Source organism: Piliocolobus tephrosceles, chromosome 18, assembly GCF_002776525.5.
Source record: "Piliocolobus tephrosceles isolate RC106 chromosome 18, ASM277652v3, whole genome shotgun sequence".
Classification (NCBI taxonomy): domain Eukaryota; kingdom Metazoa; phylum Chordata; class Mammalia; order Primates; family Cercopithecidae; genus Piliocolobus; species Piliocolobus tephrosceles.
In genome coordinates this window covers 64,855,809-64,874,608 of record NC_045451.1, presented here as the reverse complement: position 1 = coordinate 64,874,608, position 18,800 = coordinate 64,855,809, and the positions used below count along the sequence as shown (strand labels likewise).

The 18,800-nt window shown below is 39.2% G+C and overlaps 1 protein-coding gene across 1 annotated transcript in view; it reads left to right on the top strand.

The window, feature by feature from the left end:
• DLGAP1 (DLG associated protein 1) overlaps positions 1–18,800 on the top strand; it is a 976,217-nt gene that overhangs the window by 457,118 nt on the left and 500,299 nt on the right. The window contains exon 4 of the mRNA XM_023228478.2: positions 1,415–1,500. The gene's annotated coding sequence lies outside the window, so the exon portion shown is untranslated. The remainder of the gene's footprint in view (positions 1–1,414; positions 1,501–18,800) is intronic.

Genomic DNA, 18,800 nt, shown 5'->3' with positions numbered 1-18,800 from the left:
CCCGGTCTGGGCTGGAGTGCAGTGGCCGGATCTCGGCTCACTGCAAGCTCCGCCTCCCGGGTTTACGCCATTCTCCTGCCTCAGCCTCCCGAGTAGCTGGGACTACAGGCGCCGCCACCTCACCCGGCTAGTTTTTGTATTTTTAGTAGAGACGGGGTTTCACCGTGTTAGCCAGGATGGTCTCGATCTCCTGACCTCGTGATCCGCCCGTCTCGGCCTCGCAAAGTGCTGGGATTACAGGCTTGAGCCACCGTGCCCGGCCCTTCTTGGAGTTTTTCTAAGAGAAAAGTGGAACAACTCATTTTCTGTTCTTTCAAACACAATTTAGCCCTGCCCTGGCCCTAAAAGACAAACAGAATGCAGGAGCTTTGCTAGTCTCCCATGGTTGCTATTTTCCCTGTAATCAAAATGACAAGAGAAGAATACTTGATAAAATGAAGATGTAGCAAGAACCTATGTCCATCATTAGGCATTAAATATGGGGTAAAAGGAACTAATACTTACAGAGAGCTGAGTAGGGTAGCATTTCTTGGCCTCAGTGCTGTCATGGTCTAGTGGAATGGACAGAGTGGCACAGGAATACCAATGTAATCAGTAAAAGTGAAGTACAAAGAACTAGACACACAGAGGAATGAACAATTGTCTCTTGTCTGGAAGGCCAAGTAAAGTATCATTTAGAGATTACATATGAACCAAGCCCTCTACAAAAGGGTTCCTGGGCATCTGTGTCAAAAACAGCCAGATAAAAAAAATTACCAATGCATTTGATGCAGAACCAAGGTTGAGAACTACTGGAAGAGGTTAGAGAGTGAGAAACTGGATTTTGAAGCTGTAGCTTTTAGGCTCCCTGAAACCGTGGAGCACTTGATTGCTGTGGGCCAGGTGTGATGGAGAAGGCTCCTATCAGAGCAGCTGCAATAGGGATGGAAAGGAAGACGCTAAAGACACAGGTGCACTTGACGGGAGGGACAGCAGGCAGAGGATGCAGAAGGGGACCCGCTAAATTGTAAACTCCCAAGGGTGGGCACTGACCCATCTCTCCATCCCAGAGTGCCCAGTATGTGACTCACACAACATGCCAGCAGTATAGATAGTTGTTGAATAAATAATTGAACTGGGTAACTATATTTTAAAAATTTGGAAAACTGGGCAGCTGGGGAATAGAGGATCACCAAAACACAACAAAGAAATTCAGAAGGAAAAATGTTTAGAGAAAAAAAGTGAATTCAGTCTTAGACTTTTTCAGTTGAAGTAATTAAACATAACATTTCAAAGCTTCAAACATCTGAGAAGTCTGTCTAATATGCAGAAGAAAATCAAGTCATAGGGCCCTCCTAAATTCCAATATTTTGTCCCCCTGCTATTTCATTTGTATGTGACCAGGAGACTAAAACATGCATTATGCTCCCAACAGGCTAAATCTATTCTGGGATCCACTGAATGCCACTAGCCGGTCTGCTCGAGAGAAATCCCGATTGAATGACAACGGCACTAAGAACAGTAAGTCATGGTTGGGAAGCGTCAGGGAAGAATGGAGCCCAGATATCCTAAATTAAAATATAAAAGGCTAACGTTATTGGACATGTACATCTAAATTTCTAACATCCCACTACGCCTCCCGAATCCAGCACATTCCACCTAACACACACACACACACACACACACACACACACACACACACTTCCCTCTGAGGCAACTAATGGGCCCAAACTGACTTTTTATGGAACCATAATATAGAAAGAAATGCCCGTGCCAAAAATGTCAATGCACAATAATTTATCAGAAATCCATGCTCTATTCTATGTCCCCAAGCTCAACACTGATATTGTAACCTCTTAAATGTGCCTTGTTGTCTGCAGCTTGAATTCCTTTGTGGTTTCACATACGTTATTTGGATGAAGTCAACTGTATAGCACATCAGAAAACCTGTTAACATAGATAGGAAGGTAGATGCTTACTAACAAAGTACAACAGAAGTAGAGTAAAAGTTTGATTGCTTAAAGTAATTAGGAAAGTGGTGGCAATATAATAACATTGGTTATTATAGACCGTGCAGTTGAAATTAATAGACTAGAGATGCACTCTGTTTGGTGACTCACTATTTTTCCTGTTCTGACTCATAATTTCTCTCTTCTGTTTTTTCACATTATTGATCAGTGAATATTCTAGTAGTCTAATTCGTCTGTATTTCATGGCTAAAAATAGAACAGTAACTTTGACTGGGGAAAGGGGCTGAGTAATGTTAACATCCAGGTGAAGAACAGGTTAATTCGGAAGAGAAAGGGGAAGAAGGGACTGCCCGGGAGAGCAGGAGGAAGGCAGAGGGCCTTGGGGGTGGCTCTTCCCCAAGCGATTCGGTATTTACACCATGTGCTCTGTCGTATCCAGGAAACAGGAAAAGAAAAACAATCATTGGGAAAAATACTAATACCATAGAGAGGAGAACTGTATTTCAATTACCTCAATTCCTATGATCCTTCTTTAGTAATGGAAGATACATCATCCACAATAGAGAAAACAGAAGTGCCTCAGAAATATAAACTTGTCTATTTCTCTGAAGTCAAAATGACAACATTTTTGCTTATAGCAGAAATGCCTACTAACTTACAAATGAACCATCTGTAAGAATTATTTAATTATGTGACCCTCAGTTACTAATATGCCCTGGACACTGTAGCTTCTGTGGATTCCTCAGAAATTATCCTGAATATTATAATCTGCTAAGCTCTTACATCATACACCAAGACTCAAGTCAGACCATCAGTTCTTTGACAGTTCTTTGTCTTCAAATCATCTTACCAAATACCTGACCGTCTTCCTTCCTTAAAGCCCAAGGCTGTACCAGTCCTGGCATTCATATAGACCATTAATATAGCCACACAGTGCCTTTATTTTTCTGTGCACAAATGAAGATAAACACACTTATGAAATTAGCAGTTTATGACCATTTCCAGCATCCAGTTGCTGCTCCCTATCTCTTACATCTCCCTGCCCAGCCCGTCTGCCTTCCTGTATTCTCTTCCTCTATTAAAACAGTCACAGATCTGATGTCATCAGTTTTTCTTTGATGGAGACACTTTCAACCCAAATGCCAGCTCTTTCAAACTTTCCCATTCAATACCTTTTATCTTTACCTGTAAAATGAAATTCTTTATTTTCTGTTTAGAGTTGAAAGAATTTCTTAGCTACACATTAAGCAGGAATAATTATAAATGCTTTCAAGATAAATCTGTTAGCTTTCAAAAAAAAAAAAAAAAAAAAAGACAATATTAAGCACCTGAAAAAGAAGACAGGTCCAAAAAGAAATTACATCCTTGGGCTGCTGCCTTCTTTTCTCTCTTTTCTCCTATCCCTTAAATCTCAGTCAGTCATTTCCCAGTCCTGTTCCTGAGGATGCCCCGGTGATCTGGACCCATGGCCAATTCCATGGCACCCAGCCCGTCTCTACCCAGAGCAGAGGATGCAACTACAGCCCTGAGGAGGTCCATTAGAACCAACTGGGAAGCTTTTATCAAGCTTTTGTTTCCTCCCAGTATATTCCCCCATCATTTTAATATGTTCCCACGGGGATCATGGTTCTCTAAGACTTATCTTCTACCACCCTGATAAAGAATCAGGGCTCAAAGCCTGTTAGGGGAGGAAAGGAAGGAGTGATGTTTGTGGCTGTCCCGTGGCCTAGTAATCACACAGGAGCACTTCAGATGGGCGATCCACATTCAGCTGGTCTTGTCTTAGCATCCAGAAGAGTCAAGACAGTGGCAACAAAGAGACACGCAAAGACTCTTCACAGACTGGGAAGGGGAGAGAGATAATGACCTGGCAGTGTAGAAAGTCATCAATAGATCCCTGAACTATGGACGTATTCTCTATTGAGGTCTCAAGTATTAATATGCATGGACATCAATATGACCATGCTGATTAAATAATAGTTGACCCCGAAATAATGTGGAGTTTAGGACAACCAACCCCAAAGGGTCACAGTCATTGTGTTTAATTTTTGACTCTCCAGAAACTTAACTACTGATCATCTACTGTTGACTGGAAACCTTACCAATAACATCGTCATTGAACGCATATGTTGTATGTTATATGTAGTATGTATTACACATTGTATTCTTACCATAAAGTTAGCTAGAAGAAAAAAAGTATTATTAAGAAAATCATAAGGAAGAGAAAACATATTTCATTAGGTGGAAGTGGAGTGGGTCATGATAAAGGTCTTTATCCATATCCTCACGTTGATTAGTCTGAGCAGGAGGAAGAGATGGGTCTGGTCTTGCTGTCTCGGGGTGGGGGCAGCGGGGGAGAAGCAGAAGAAAATCCACTTGTAAATGGACCCGTGCAGTTCAAACCTGTATTCTTCAAAGGTCAACTGTATAGCACATCAGAAAACCTGTTAACATAGACAGGGAGGTAGATGCTTACTAACAAAGTACAACAGAAGTAGACTAAAAGTTTGGTTGCCTAAAGTAATTAGGAAAGTGGTGGCAAGGTGGCATAATTTATCCATCTCTCCAACCACCCCGTGGAAACAGAGCAACTAAGATAACAAAAGCAAAACCTCCCAGACAACATCTCCAATAAGGCAGCGGGAAAACGTATCCCTATAAATATCCCTCCCTATAAATCCCTCCAAATATGTGTGGGTTGGAATAAACTACTGGTGAGATTAAGACCTGGATAGTGTGTTCAACACATCAGAGGAAATGAAAAGAGGACAAAGGGCCTCAAGATGGCCCCAAGAGGCAGAGAAACAAAAACAGTTCACAAGTACCCACTGTAAGGCTTGGTGGGCCACTCTGGGAAGGGCAGCTGAAACCCCTAAGTCCTGCTGCCTCCAACTTGTGGGTAAACACAAGAGAACCAGCTTGTGTTGGAACAGCCTGTGCCCCATGGACCCTAAAGGGACCCATAATAGCCGTCTCCTCCACAGCAGAACCCCACATTGAGGAGAAACTACTGGCATAGAATCCAAATTGAGCAGGAAATAGGCAAATAGGAGCAAAGGAGGCAAAAGAAAGAAGACGCAGATACAAATGGAGGGAGGAGCAAAGAGCCAACAGATAACAGATACGTATTTGTAAACACATCCAAAAATAACAGAAAAGGCAGCTCTAAATCTCTGGGGCTAGGAAGCTATGCTGGTTCACTCTTCCCTTGTAAGAGTACAAGAAAACTCATCTCACTTAAACATTAAAAAAGAAAAAAATGGCCATCGAATCTATCATAAAGAAAACTGAATTGAGGAATGAAATGTCTCTGCAGACAGTAAAAGCGTGCCAGAAAGATACACAAACAAAACAGAAGAAAATTTAGCCTAATATTTTAAATCAAGCTGAAAAAAAAGATAGCAGCTTTTAAAGAACAGCATAACCCAGAATTTTAAGAACTCAAAAAGAAGCTAATTTGAAAAAACAAAGACTTGAAAAGGAGTTTATAGAAATAGAAAAATACTAGAGTTGAAGGAAAAACTTATTTCGAAATTTTAGACTAGACTAGAAGAAACAAAATAGTGAATGAACACCACAGAAAGTTCCTTAAGAAAAATAGAAAAGGAAAGAATGAGTATTTTTAAAATAAAAAGATTTAAAAATATATATGAAAAAGCATAGACAGTAGGAATAGGAGAACCAAAGAACATGAAACAGAAGTTCCTAAAAAAGAAGATCAATGTAATGAAAGAACAAATATTATCAATTATAATTCAGAACCTACTTTCTGACCTAAAAATATACTTGCCCAACATTTGAAAGGACATACCTGGTGACATTGGCCCAGAATGGGCCACATATAAACACAGTCTAGTAAAATTAGTGACCCAGAATGGGCCACATATAAACATAGTCTAGTAAAACTATTGACCTTTAAATAAAAAGAAAAAAGGGTTTTTTGGCACTAAGTAAAAGGTCAGTATCCCTTATAAGAGAAAGAAAATCAGATTGTCATCAGACTTTTTAAAAATGCTTTATGCCAGAAGACAATGGTATAAAATATTTAAGAAATATTAAGGAAAGCAGATGTGAGCTAAAGATTTTATACCCAGCAACATTGATCTTTAAATACCATGGTCACAATTCCTAATAAACATACAAGAACTCAGGGAGTAATGTTCCTATGAGCCTTTCCTGGGGAATTTATGGAGACCAAGCCTCAGAAAACCAATATGACTAAGGAGACATCGACAACAGAACTGGCGGTGAGCATTAAGTAGACATTTTTTGTGTAACTCATAATGTCTGTAGTTTACAAGGGAGAGAGTATAAAATGTGATGGCCATTTTCTCTGTATACAATTAACTGTCAAAAATGAGAAGGGGCATAAATTGGAAGGAGAATATAAAAAGTAGAATAAGCTCTGGGATTGCCTCAAGGATATCAATGGAGAATAAAAACGTACCTGTTGAAAATAGATGCCAGGGAACAGGGGAGAAGGTGAAGAAGGGATTATTAGCTAATTTCAATTTTATTCATAGTAGGATGGGGGAAAAAAGTAAAAATGGGACTAAAGATATTATTTACAGATATTAATAAAATTCTAGATCATATAAAGATGTTAATAAAGGGCTCAGAACAAAATAGCACAAACATTTCTAAATACAAAAAGAGTCTGGGTGCAGTGGTTCACCCTTATAATCCCAGCTTTTTGGGAGGCCGAGGTGGGAGGATTGCTTGAGCTCAGGAGTTCAAGACCAGCCGGGGCAACAAAGTGAGAACCCTATTCCCTACAAAAAATTTTAAAAATTAACCAGGCACAGTGGCATGTGCCTGTAGTCTCAACTGTTTAGGAGGCTGAGACGGGACAATCCCTTGATCCCAGAAGTTTGAAGTTGCAATGAGCTATATTGGTGCCACTGCACTTTAGCCTAGATGACAGAGTGAGACCCTGTCTCGAGAAAACCCACAAAACAAAAAGATAGGCGCGAGAGAGAGAACACATGCACACAAGCAAATACTGTAGGCAAGTGCTTTACAGACTCTGTAGTGAAGGACTACTTTTTTTCCGCAATAGTTAGTAAGCGACGCTTGTAATATACAAAATCATGTACTTGAATTTAGTGGCAGTATCAAATTACTTTAAATGTTTCTAAATGTGTTTTGTTGTTGTTGTTGTTTTTACTGTCTATTCACAAGTCGTCATAGCTTGGTAGCAAACAGTTCTTGGAGCAGCCTTGATATCGACCACATAGGAAAAGGGTAGAAATGTAAGGCAATAAAGATAGAGGTAGTCACGGGTATATAGATGTGAATATGTTTGCACACTTGTATGGATGGAAATACATGTAACAAATGTGACAAAGGTGATGCCAAGCATTTGGATCCTAAAAATACATTGACCGATTACATTTATAAAAAGATTTCCAGATTACCTAACAAAGCAAAATCCAACACTCCAGGTTATATACATGTAAACTTTTAATAATTATATATATGTTTCAGGTGGAGAAAAGTCTGTATAGTATGCTACCAATTATCTAACAAAGGAGATAGGGGATAAAAAAATACAGATATGTATCAATTTTGTATTATTTGTCTACAAATTACAAATATATACTAATGGACATATAAATCACAGCATTTAAAGATAAAATATTTAAAGGTAGAGAAAGGAAATAAGATTGAGGAGACAGGGAGAAAAACTAGACTTGTTTTGTAAATTTGACTTTAGAGTCATATAAAGCTTTGCATTATTATAAAGCAAAATTAAATTTAAAATAAAGTGATTCCTAAACATCAAAAGTAAAATAAGACTGTTGAGCCTGTCTCTCCAGTAGGTGGCAGAACAGCAGCTAAGGGACTATTCCAAGTGACTGTAAAACACAGTAATTTGACTGTTTTAGCGGAATCTTATCATAAGAACAAAAACAACTGCAAAGTATCTTAAGCTGACTTTTGTAATCATTTTGCTAGTGGTAGTCTTATATTTGTTCGACTGTTACACGTGTGTATTATGAAGACAGCAAATGAATAATTGTATTCATGTCAATAAAATTTGAAATTTAACAGGGAAAAGGACACTGTAAAAAAAGTCCTCCACTTGAATTTTAATAGGAAACATTATCATGAATTCATGATGAATATTATCTTATTAAAATACATGATTTCTAACTTTGTTCTCTGAAAAGACAGAACATGCTCAACCCTTCACACACAGATAATGTTCTCTACATACCATTTTCCACTAAAAGGAATCAAAGGCTCCCTGAAGAAATAGATGATTACAGGTCTGTGGAAGGAAGTGTACAAGATGGACCTGGAGTATCATAAACTGCTTTGGTGATATCAGAACTCTGCAATTAAGTTAACTCTGCAATGAACTGAAACACATCAAATATTAAAATTCATGATTTCCTAATGATACTGTTAAAATAGTATTGATCATCCTTGGAAAATACAAGGAAACCGAAATCATTATTTTAAAAACTAGCAAATAAAAGGAAGAGATCAACCATTTTTTGTAACTTCCCTATGCATATTATTCCAAGTAACCAAGTAGTTGATGAGATGTTTCTCTTGATAGAAATATTCCATCTAATAAATGAAGAAGGAATTTTAAAATTCTAGTATCACCATTTTGGAACCTTTAATGAATTATTGGGTGTAGACAATGATAATCAATGACTGCCAACATCACACAAAGGCCACCAGACATATGCTTCTGTGTGGAGGTACACACCACCACCTATCAGGTATTTTGGCCAAAAATTGAACCTCAATCTGATGATGTCCCTGGGTCTACTGTATTCAATACCAGTCCCATGTGGCTACTGAGTATTTGAAATGTGAGTAGGCCAAATTGAGATGTTCTGTACATGTAAAATACAAACCAGATAGCGAAAACTTTATATAAAAAAAAAGTAACCTATCTCAATAATTTTTAATGTTAACTACATACATAATATTTTTGACATATTGGGTTAAATAAAATTAATTACTAAAATTAATTTTAATTGTTATTTTTTCTTTTTTAAATGTGTATTATAAAATTTAAAATTATGTTTGTGGCTTATATTTCTATTGTATGGTGGTGTTCTTAATTCTAACTACAACTTACAGGAAATACGCTGGACAGAGGAACATGTTAAATGACACTGGAAGGATAGAAACAGTAAAACCCAGGCTTTAGAAAGCTCTGCAACTTATATTTCTAATCCATTTTAATGGTGGGGTCAAAGTGACTAAAACTTTATAAACATGAGCACTGTAATTAATGTGTAATGTAGTCCTAAACATCAGTATCTGCAAAATCATAGGTTTGATATCTCAGTTTCATTTTCACTATTGCTCAGATAATGTATAACAATAAAAAGCCTATATATTTGCATTGGCTAAAGTAATTTATCACCAGTGGTATGTGGACTGCACCATGGAAAACAGATATATTTTCAATTTTTCAATTTTTAATAATCTGAAAACTTAATTCAGTTCATTCAGATAGATGAATATATAGTTATGATTTCTATACTATTAGAAAACTTTTATTTTTTTTAACCAGCATAATTAATTTTAATAATATTTTCTGTTTGACATAATATATCTAAATATCAGTTTCAACATGTACTAAATATAACAGTTATTAATGAGAAATATGACTTTCCTTTGGCTTTGTATGAAACATTTGAAATGTGGTGTACATTTTTCACTTACAGCACTTGCCATTCAAATGCTATATTTTTATTAGGAATATTTAATCTAAGTAGATATCTTAAAATTTACATTTGAAAAAAATAGATTCAGATACCTAAGTTGTTACAAACATACTTAAAAGTTTTCAATGACTGATTTGAGTATCAGTTTTAAAATTTAAATCAATGAAGTTAATTAAAATGAAATGAAAATTTAGAAACTCCATTTCTTAGTCACACTGGCCACATTTCAAGTAGAAAGCCTTTGTTTTAAATTCACTTGGTCCTAAAGCTGCAAGTAGAATTTCTACATCTTATCAGAATGGACTTGCTTAAAATATTTTTCAATTAAAACACAATACCAAACCACTTAGATATGTAAAATTTTAAAATTCTCCCTTTCCTCTCTTCCATCTTTACTGTTTTCCCCAAATTTGAGTTCAAATTAATAAATATATTTTAGAATGTTTCTAACTTTAAAAGTTAAGTACTGAATTAGGCTTACTCAGACTTCACTTTTAATATAGTATTTCTTACATGTCTAACATAATAGGTGCCCAAAAATATTAGGTAATTTGTCTCCGTTTATTAGATCAGGAATTATTTAATAGTATCTAAACTTTTACTTTTGCCTTTACCCATTTATGAAAAAAAATCATTCCAGCTTAGCATGCTTTAATATGTTATTGGGATAAATAAATAAGATTAAATATCTAAATAATTTACAGAAAGATATCTTACATTCTCTATAGCAAAACACTGATGAATACAGTGTATGTGTATGGAAAAATCTTGTCGTTTTTTTACTCAGGTTGCACCAAAGCGAGAGAACACTAGGGGGCAGTGTTGTTAGAGCAGAACTCTCAAGAGGCTTGGAAAGGAGCGCTCAAATCACCAGCAGCTAGTGCGATAAACGGGGTCTAATAGCAAGAAAAGAATGCGTTCATTTATCTTTACTTTGTGAAGTTATATGGACCATATGCATATTATTCACAAGGTCTTGGAAGAGACGCTTTGTTCAAACCCTGAGCCCATAAGCTTAGGGACGAGCTCTTCCCGGAAGGGTCTTTCTTAAGGAATTTTCTGTCCCAAAGAAGATACAAACGAGTAGAGCATTGCCAGAAAGTAACAATTCATAAATACTAACCCCAAGTGCCAGTATAATATTTAGTTCCTACCTCATTTTAACCTTTACTTGTATCCACCATTCTTTTTCCTACTCACCCAGGCTTCTTTGCAGCACATTTTAAGAATATTCTGAGAGCATCGTAGCTCTCACTCCATTTCAACTCAGTGAATTCTAAGGCAACAAAAGTGTATTAAGTAATTAATCCATAATGCCAGCCACTACCTAAAAGAAGGATAAAGCCAAAGCTAAAAAAATATAAAAATAAAAAATCAAAAGCTAGGAAGAAAACTTATTCACATTTTCTAAAATTACATTGTTGTTGTCTATATTGACGGCGTGAGTAGTGACTTTATGCTACATTTTGCAAAAAGTATTGGGCATAATCTATAGATACTTAATATATGATGAGGTAAACATTTATACCTCAGACTGGAAACAGGCAGACAGCTAAGTTCTCTTGCTTTTTAAATATGCAACGAATTTTCTAATAGTCAAGTAACAAATCCATTTTTCTTTCTCTTTTAGAAAATTAGAATCTATATGTATTAAAGAGGTATGCTCCAAATTTTGAGTCTGGCCTACTTAAGTTTGAATAAATCATTCTAGAGAGTTGACATTATTTAGTTTTGAATAATTCTTGAAGTCTTTTTGGACTTTGTAGTTGAGCAGCTGGTGGTTCTGGTGATTTTAAAAGTCCATGATTAATATAATTAATCCTAGTTGGTTTTTAGTCATCTCTTCAGATCTTTTGTACCTGGAATGTCTATAACCTATTTGCCTGAAATTGTGTCAGTAATAAGTGGTTTGCCCTCCTCTATATCGTGGCAAGCATCCAAGTTTCTGCAACTCGAAATTTCAGCTCCTCTCAGCTTCTTTCAGGTTTGAGATATTTTTAGCCCCACTCTGTCAGTCAGAATCCCATGAAAGAGAATCCCATAAGAGGGCTGAGGTGAACTTAAAGTGGGGTCTGTTTACAGAGTAGGGAACAGGGTTAAGAACATACAGCCAGAGAGGCTGAGGTACCCAGAGATAAGCACAGTGGGAAGCCCTCAGCACCGCAGGCCTGAAGAGTCAGACGAGGGGAAGGAAGGGGGTCCCCAAGTCTGTGGGCACTAGAGCTGTGGACAGGCTGTTATCGCAGAGGGGCGGATTGCTGCTGAAACACCAGCACAGGGAGGAAGTGGCACAGAAGGACTCAGAGCCGTCTCCCCCACCCGCAGTACCCCCATGCAGGGCCTTGCCTGGACCACCCGGAGCAAGGCAGGGAAGAGCCAAGCCTTGGGGATGGTGGCCTAGGAAAGGGAGGATCACAGGCCACTGAACGTTCTCACTCGTAATAAACAGAGTTTTACGCTTCGAGGGGGTCTCTGTGGTTCTTCTCGCCTTATCTTTTTACTTCACTCACCACATTCTTACCAAACCAAAGGGAAAACGACAGTGGAGGGAAAGTCTTACACACGTCAGGCTTTTAGACAGAAGCTTTTTTTCCTCATCTCATATATCTTGTCTTTTGTTTGGTTCAAAAGGAAGCATTTTCTGCTCTATAAAAGTCTAAAACTTTGTCTTCCCAACATCTCACTATGATAAGCTTTTAAGTGGGTCTTAAGCCCACTTAAAAGGTGCTGCCCCCTGATTTTGTTGCTGCACCCTGATTTGGGGAAGCTTAGTCAGTGATCCCATGAGAACGGAACCTGTGAGAGATTCATTCTCTCCGGAATCGCTTAGGAGGCCCCATTAAAGCCCCTACTAAACTCGTCATCCCCAGCCTGGACCATGTTTGGTCAATTTCCAGTTTTTCCTTTCATTGCAATAACCCACTTGAAACTCCATCAGGGAAAATAAATAATTCAAATGCGAAACGTGCTGTCACTTTTATAAAATATTGCTCTCCTTGCCCCACCCTCACCCCCTCCCTTTCTCCCCTTCCTGATTTTTACTGAAAGGAAGAAAGACAAGGAAATCTCAACGGTTTCATTCTCAGCACACATTCTAAGTCTGTCATTAAATGACCGCTGATTTTGTCACATACATATGGACAAAGTTCTGTAAGAAAGCAATTGATTAAAGCCAATGAGCATTTGCTGCGCTGAAATGGAATCAGTGAATAAAAATTTATTCTGTTTCTTTTCTTTTTTCTAAGAGTCCTCTCCGTTATTCAAAAGAAGCCTGTCTTATCTTGTTTTTCCAAACTCCTTTTCCCTTTCTTTCCCCTGTGCTGTTGATTTCCTACCTTCTTCCCACTTGAGTCGCCGGTGCAAGAGGGGGGTTCCTGCTTGGGTACCCACATCAGTAGGTTTTGTCTCCTCATCTGCTTGTCTTCTGAAGATAAATCGTTGGCAGAACTGAAAAAAAAAAAAAAAAAATCATGGAATGGCTTTTTTACATTTCTGCCAGGGGGAGGCTATTTTGTAATCTTTTTGCAGCCTTCCTGTGCACAACCCAATCCCAAGCTGACTTGATTATCTCCTTAACTGTTTAGAGCAAAATTTAAAACTGGATTTTGTTACCTGCCCCAGGAGCAGATGCAACGTTGCTGAGTTGTCTTGTGAATTGCCAGGGTTCCTTTTCTTTTACAGACAGATCTGAAAGGTCTTCCAGGGACCTCTGTTAGCTAAATAGTCTTGATGGTTATTACAGAGAAGTTGTAATTCTTTTTGAAAGTATTTATGCACTCATCCATGCCAATATTTACAGTTCAGTTGATTTTTCCAGGTTGTATAAGTTGCTAACAATGGAACTCCATTTATTTATTTATTTATTTATTTATTTATTTATTTAGAGACAGGATCTGGCTCTGTCACCAGGCTGGAGTACAGTCGCATAATCACGGCTCACTGCAGCCTCCGCCTCTCAGGCTCAAGTAATCCTCCCGCCTTAGCCTCCCCAGTAGCTGAGACTACAGTTGTGCACCACCACACCTGGCTAATTTTTGTAATTTTTGTAGCAAACGGATTTCACCGTGTTGCTCAGGCTGGTCTGGAACTCCTGGACTCAAGCATTCCACCTGCCTCAGCCTCCCAAAGTGTTGGGATTATAGGCATAAACCACCGTACCCAGCTGAGACTCCATTTAAATAGGTGGCTTTCATGTGAATTATTAATTTTGATAAAGAGAAGAGAAAAGCTGATAGATCAGTGTTTAAAAATCATTTTATGAACTAAGTTCAAAAGAACAACTAGGGCCTCCAGACTTCCCTACTTTACAAAGTAATGGCCTGGCCAAGGATGTTCCAAACAAGAAATCTTTTCAAACTGTGATTTAAATCATGCAAATAGGGAGACCAAGATGAGTAAACCAATATAATGAGGCAGACTAAGTAAGAGATTTTTAATGAACATTTTCAAGGCACAGGGAAAGAAGCCACAAAGAGTAAAAGGATTTTTCTGCACATACTGTCTTATTAACCTAGATTTAGCTTGTTTATTGTGGAACTATGTGATTGGGTTAGCCATCAGGGGAGGGAAGGACTCTATGATGTAAAAGCTCAGTCTCCAGAGATAAAAAATCTCTTCAATTTGCCATTTTTCAAAATATCACAAAGAAATCCATTTTTCCATGGTCTTCAATAAAGAAAGCGTGTCAAGGCAAGAGACACGCACAAAAAAGAAGTCAACATGGCTAGTTACAATGGGATAAATAACAGCTACACTTAAAAATTCTATATGTAATGTAGTTTTCTTTTTGTGTGGAAAAGGGTAGGACAAGATATGAGATTCCTGGTCTGGAGAGTGGGTGAGGTATTAACATATTAAAGCAGGAATGTCTGAAACATGCGTCGTGTATTTTCTGCTGTCTCAGCCCAAATCAGGCATAGCTCTGGGGAGAAGGGAGAAGGGCAATACCAACCAAAAAGTATCTCTGTGATTCTTCAGGCTGCTTGGGCAGTCGGCCTCCAGAAGAGACCTCACTCAACTTTGGGTCATCCAGGCACACTGGCCACTCGCCACCTCTGTGATATTATTTCAAGGACGCCAGTCCCCAGGTTCCCACCACTGCCACTGGCCAGTATCTGAAATTCCCCTGACAGAGCTTCCTCATTAACATAAGGCTTTGACTCCAGACATAAACCAACCATGTTTCTTACCCTTTTCCATGAACTCTATCCCCCACCCAAAATACAGACAGGAGATGAACAAATATAAATATATAAGAATTCTATTTAATTCTAATCATTTCAATATTTATTGAAAAAGTCTGAGCAAGATGTCAGTAAACTATAAAATCTCGGAATGGGCTGGTGCTTTAGAGATATAAGAAATGAGGTCTTTTGTTTTTTAACTTCAAGTCGAGACTGACAAGTTAACGTCTGTTTTGGGGATCATTAAGACGAAATAGTTGAAGTCTTGGATGGATAGTTAATGCTGCATAAAGCTCATCTGGCCAAGCTACACATCCTGTTTGGATTCATCTGTCATCCCTAATGAGGTGTCATACAATGACTGTGTGGATACAGCCTCAGTGTGGATAGCTTAGTGGACACGAAGTCTTCCTTCTCTTCATTGACACACAGCCTCCTGAGCCTGCCTGACACCAGCTCTGTTCCTGCCTGTAAAGGCTACAGGAATCAGTGGAATCCCTCTCCCCTGTGCTTTGCCACTTTATTAAAACACAGGAATCCTCAGAACCTTCTCCTCCTCATCCCTTGCAGCTTTACTTTCTCACATGATATAGTTCCCATTTCCCAACTCTGCTGGACTCACTGAGAAAAGACAGTGCCGTCCACCAGCAAGGACCCAAGTTAGGCTGTTCCAGGGAACCAGGGAACCATGGCCAGCAACTCCCTTCCGTCCAGGAGCACAGGGACCAGGCCCTGGGAGGGAGAAGCACAAGATCCCGAGCAACCCAGTGCCTCGGAAGCGCAGCAGTGGAGGCAGGAGGGAGCAGGCGGGGCCCCTGATGTCTTCCATAAACTCATGTTCCGCAAAAGGACAGTGGCGAGGAATCTCATGCTCAGATTTGCATTCAGCTGTTTATCCCAGTTAAGCCATGGCAGTCAGGAGCTGGAGCTCAGGAAATGTCTGAGCACATTTACGGCTACCCAGAGCCACAGCCACGGACTGGCATTAAAAACTGATTTCCAGGTCTGGTTGAAAGTGAAGAAACAAATAGTATAAGCTAGAGGTCCCCAACCCCCAGGCCACAGACTGATACTCATACAGTACACAGTGCATCTTTCAGACATTCTTGTACTACGGGTCCGTGGCCTGTTAGGAACCGGGCTGCACGGCAGGTGAGTGGAAGCTTCATCGGTATTTACAGCCGCTGCCCATCATTTGCATTACTGTCTGAGCTCCACCTCCTGTCAGATCAGCGACATCATTAAATTGTCATGGAACCACCAACCCCATTGTGAACTGTGCCCGCAAGGATCTAGGTTGCACGCAACTTGTGAGAATCTAATGCCTGATGATCTGAGGTGTAGCTGAGGTAGTGATGCAGTCACTGGGGAGTGGATGCAAATACAGATTAACATTAGCAGAGAGGTTTGACTGTGCAGAGACCATAAGAAATCAATTACTTACAGGCTCTTATCAAAATCCGATCAGTGTGTGGCAAGTGACAATTAAGCTGCCTCTGGTGGCAGGCTTTACAGTGGCAAGTGAGTTGATGTACGTCAGTTGTATAGCTGCATCTAGTGTCCTTAAATGTGTGTTTGAGAGAACTTCAAATCCCCATACATTCTGGGTTAAAGTCAAGGCAGAATATCCTGAGATTGCAGTGACAGCAACCAAACGAGATTGCAGAGTGAACTGGACATAAGCAACACACTTTGGTGTCACTGTCTCCCATCACCCCCAGATGGGACCATCTAGTTGCAGGAAAACAAGCTCGGGGCTCCCATTGATTCTACCTTATGGTGAGTTGTATAATTATTCCATTACATATTACAGTGTAATAATAGAAATAAAGTGCACAATAATATAATGGGCTTGAATCATCCCAAAACCATCCCCCGCCCTGGTCCATAGAAAAACTGTCTTCCATGAAACCAGTCCCTGGTGCCAAAAAGGCTGGGGACCACTGGTATAAGCCACAGAGAAAGTACATACATAGTCTAATGTATAATTTATAAAGTATAGAACATACTGTTAATCTAATGATTTCGAGATCTCAGCTCACTGCAAGCTCCGCCTCTCCAGTTTACGCCATTCTCCTGCCTCAGCCTCCCGAGCAGCTGGGACTACAGGCGCCCACCACCTCGCCCGGCTAGTTTTTTGTAATTTTGTTTTGTAGAGACGGGGTTTCACCGTGTTAGCCAGGATGGTCTCGATGTCCTGACCTCCTGATCCGCCCGTCTCGGCCTCCCAGAGTGCTGGGATTACAGGCTTGAGCCACCGTGCCCGGCCTGAGATAAAATGCAAATGTTAAAGACAAAACGCTCTTTAAAATATGCATAGAAATCTGTAATTGGAGCATATAAGAAAGACAATATCACGATTACATTTCATTAAATAGTCATTGTAGGACTGCTAGCTTTGAATAAATTATGACCTCAAATGTATCTAAGAAAATTATAAAAGTGAAAATAAATATCTCTGAACATACACTTTTTGGACTTTAATAGCTGTAAAAATAATTATAGGCATAGTTGTGTGGGTGAAGTGAGTTCAGACACGCAGAGCACTTGGAACAATGCCTGGTACCGAGTAGGCCCAATGTAGCTGTTTGCTCTTGGTAGACAGATGCCATGCTTTCTGTTAATTGTAGTCATAATTGAATTTTACAGTTTTTAGAAAGGATGAAGGATTAGCGCTCATTGAAGCCAGTGGTGGTTTTTTTTTTTTTTTTCTAAACTTTCTTTTAGCAGCAAAATTCAGTTTTCAAACTCCTTTCTCCAAATAATCGAGGAAATGGGGACCCCAGTGAGTAGGCCTGGAGGAGGAGCTGCTCTGCAGGAAGTGGGGCCAGATTTCTATCCATCAGCAATCTCCCCTTGAGGCAACTCTGGAACCCAGTCTGAACCCTAAGCCAAGGCACTCCACCAGTTGACAGATGAGGAAAATAAACCCCAGGGAGGTAAAGAAACCGAGGGAGGTAAATGCTGTCATTCTCAAAGCTAGCACAGTCAGATTGCTTTCCAGAAAATAATTAATACCTAACATACCTGGAAACAAGCGCTATTTGCAGGGTGATATTCAAGATATTTAACCAGTGTTCAATCAAAATGGCTCTGCATAGTCAGAGCCTCATCCTGTGTCAGGCATTAACTAAGTCATAGGACGTTTTTGTGGGAGGCAGGGTGTCAGCGTTGAAGGGTTCAGTATCCGGGGGGCTCAGGACAATAGGTAATTACCAACTGGTATGAAAGTGATTTTAACAAAGTACAATCACACCAAATGGGTACCAGCTAAATGTCAGCCCTGGGCGTTTGAAAATGTCCTCCGCAGGCTAGAAAAAATCCACATTGGATTGGAATCCTGCTGAGAATAGCTACTCTATATATGGAACTCTGGAGACTATATCTGTTTCTTCTCATTTGGTGTTTCTAGAAATCAAAGTTCTCCCCTGGACTCTTCCAAAACATTTAGACATTTACTGGCTTCCAAAAGAAGGAACTCGTGGTAATACTGACCAGTTTTAAAGAAAATAAAAGTATGAAACCGATCATGGTAGTACACAGGTGGAATCCCACATATTTGGAAGACTGAGGCTAGAAGATGGCTTGAGGCCATAAGTTCGAGACTAGCTCGAGCAACATGGCAAGACCTCATCTTTAAAAAAAAGTTAAATCAAAATAAAGATTTAAAAAGACGTGAGTCGTTGCTTTGTAACTTCAACTCATCATTGAAAATAAGTTGAAGAATAGAAAGTGATAACTGAATGCCACTAATTGTAGAGGTTGATCTGTGTCTCCATATTTACAAAAGGATTTATAAGAATACTTGTCATTTGCTTCCACTTATGAAAATAAATGGCTTCTGCCAGCAATCTTGACGCAGTCTATCTACCTACATAAGAAACAGTCGATGGTGACAGAAGGATAAAAAGGAACAAAGCCCTGCCAGGTGCCCCAGTGGGAAAATTGGTACATTGGGTTTGAATAGGAAG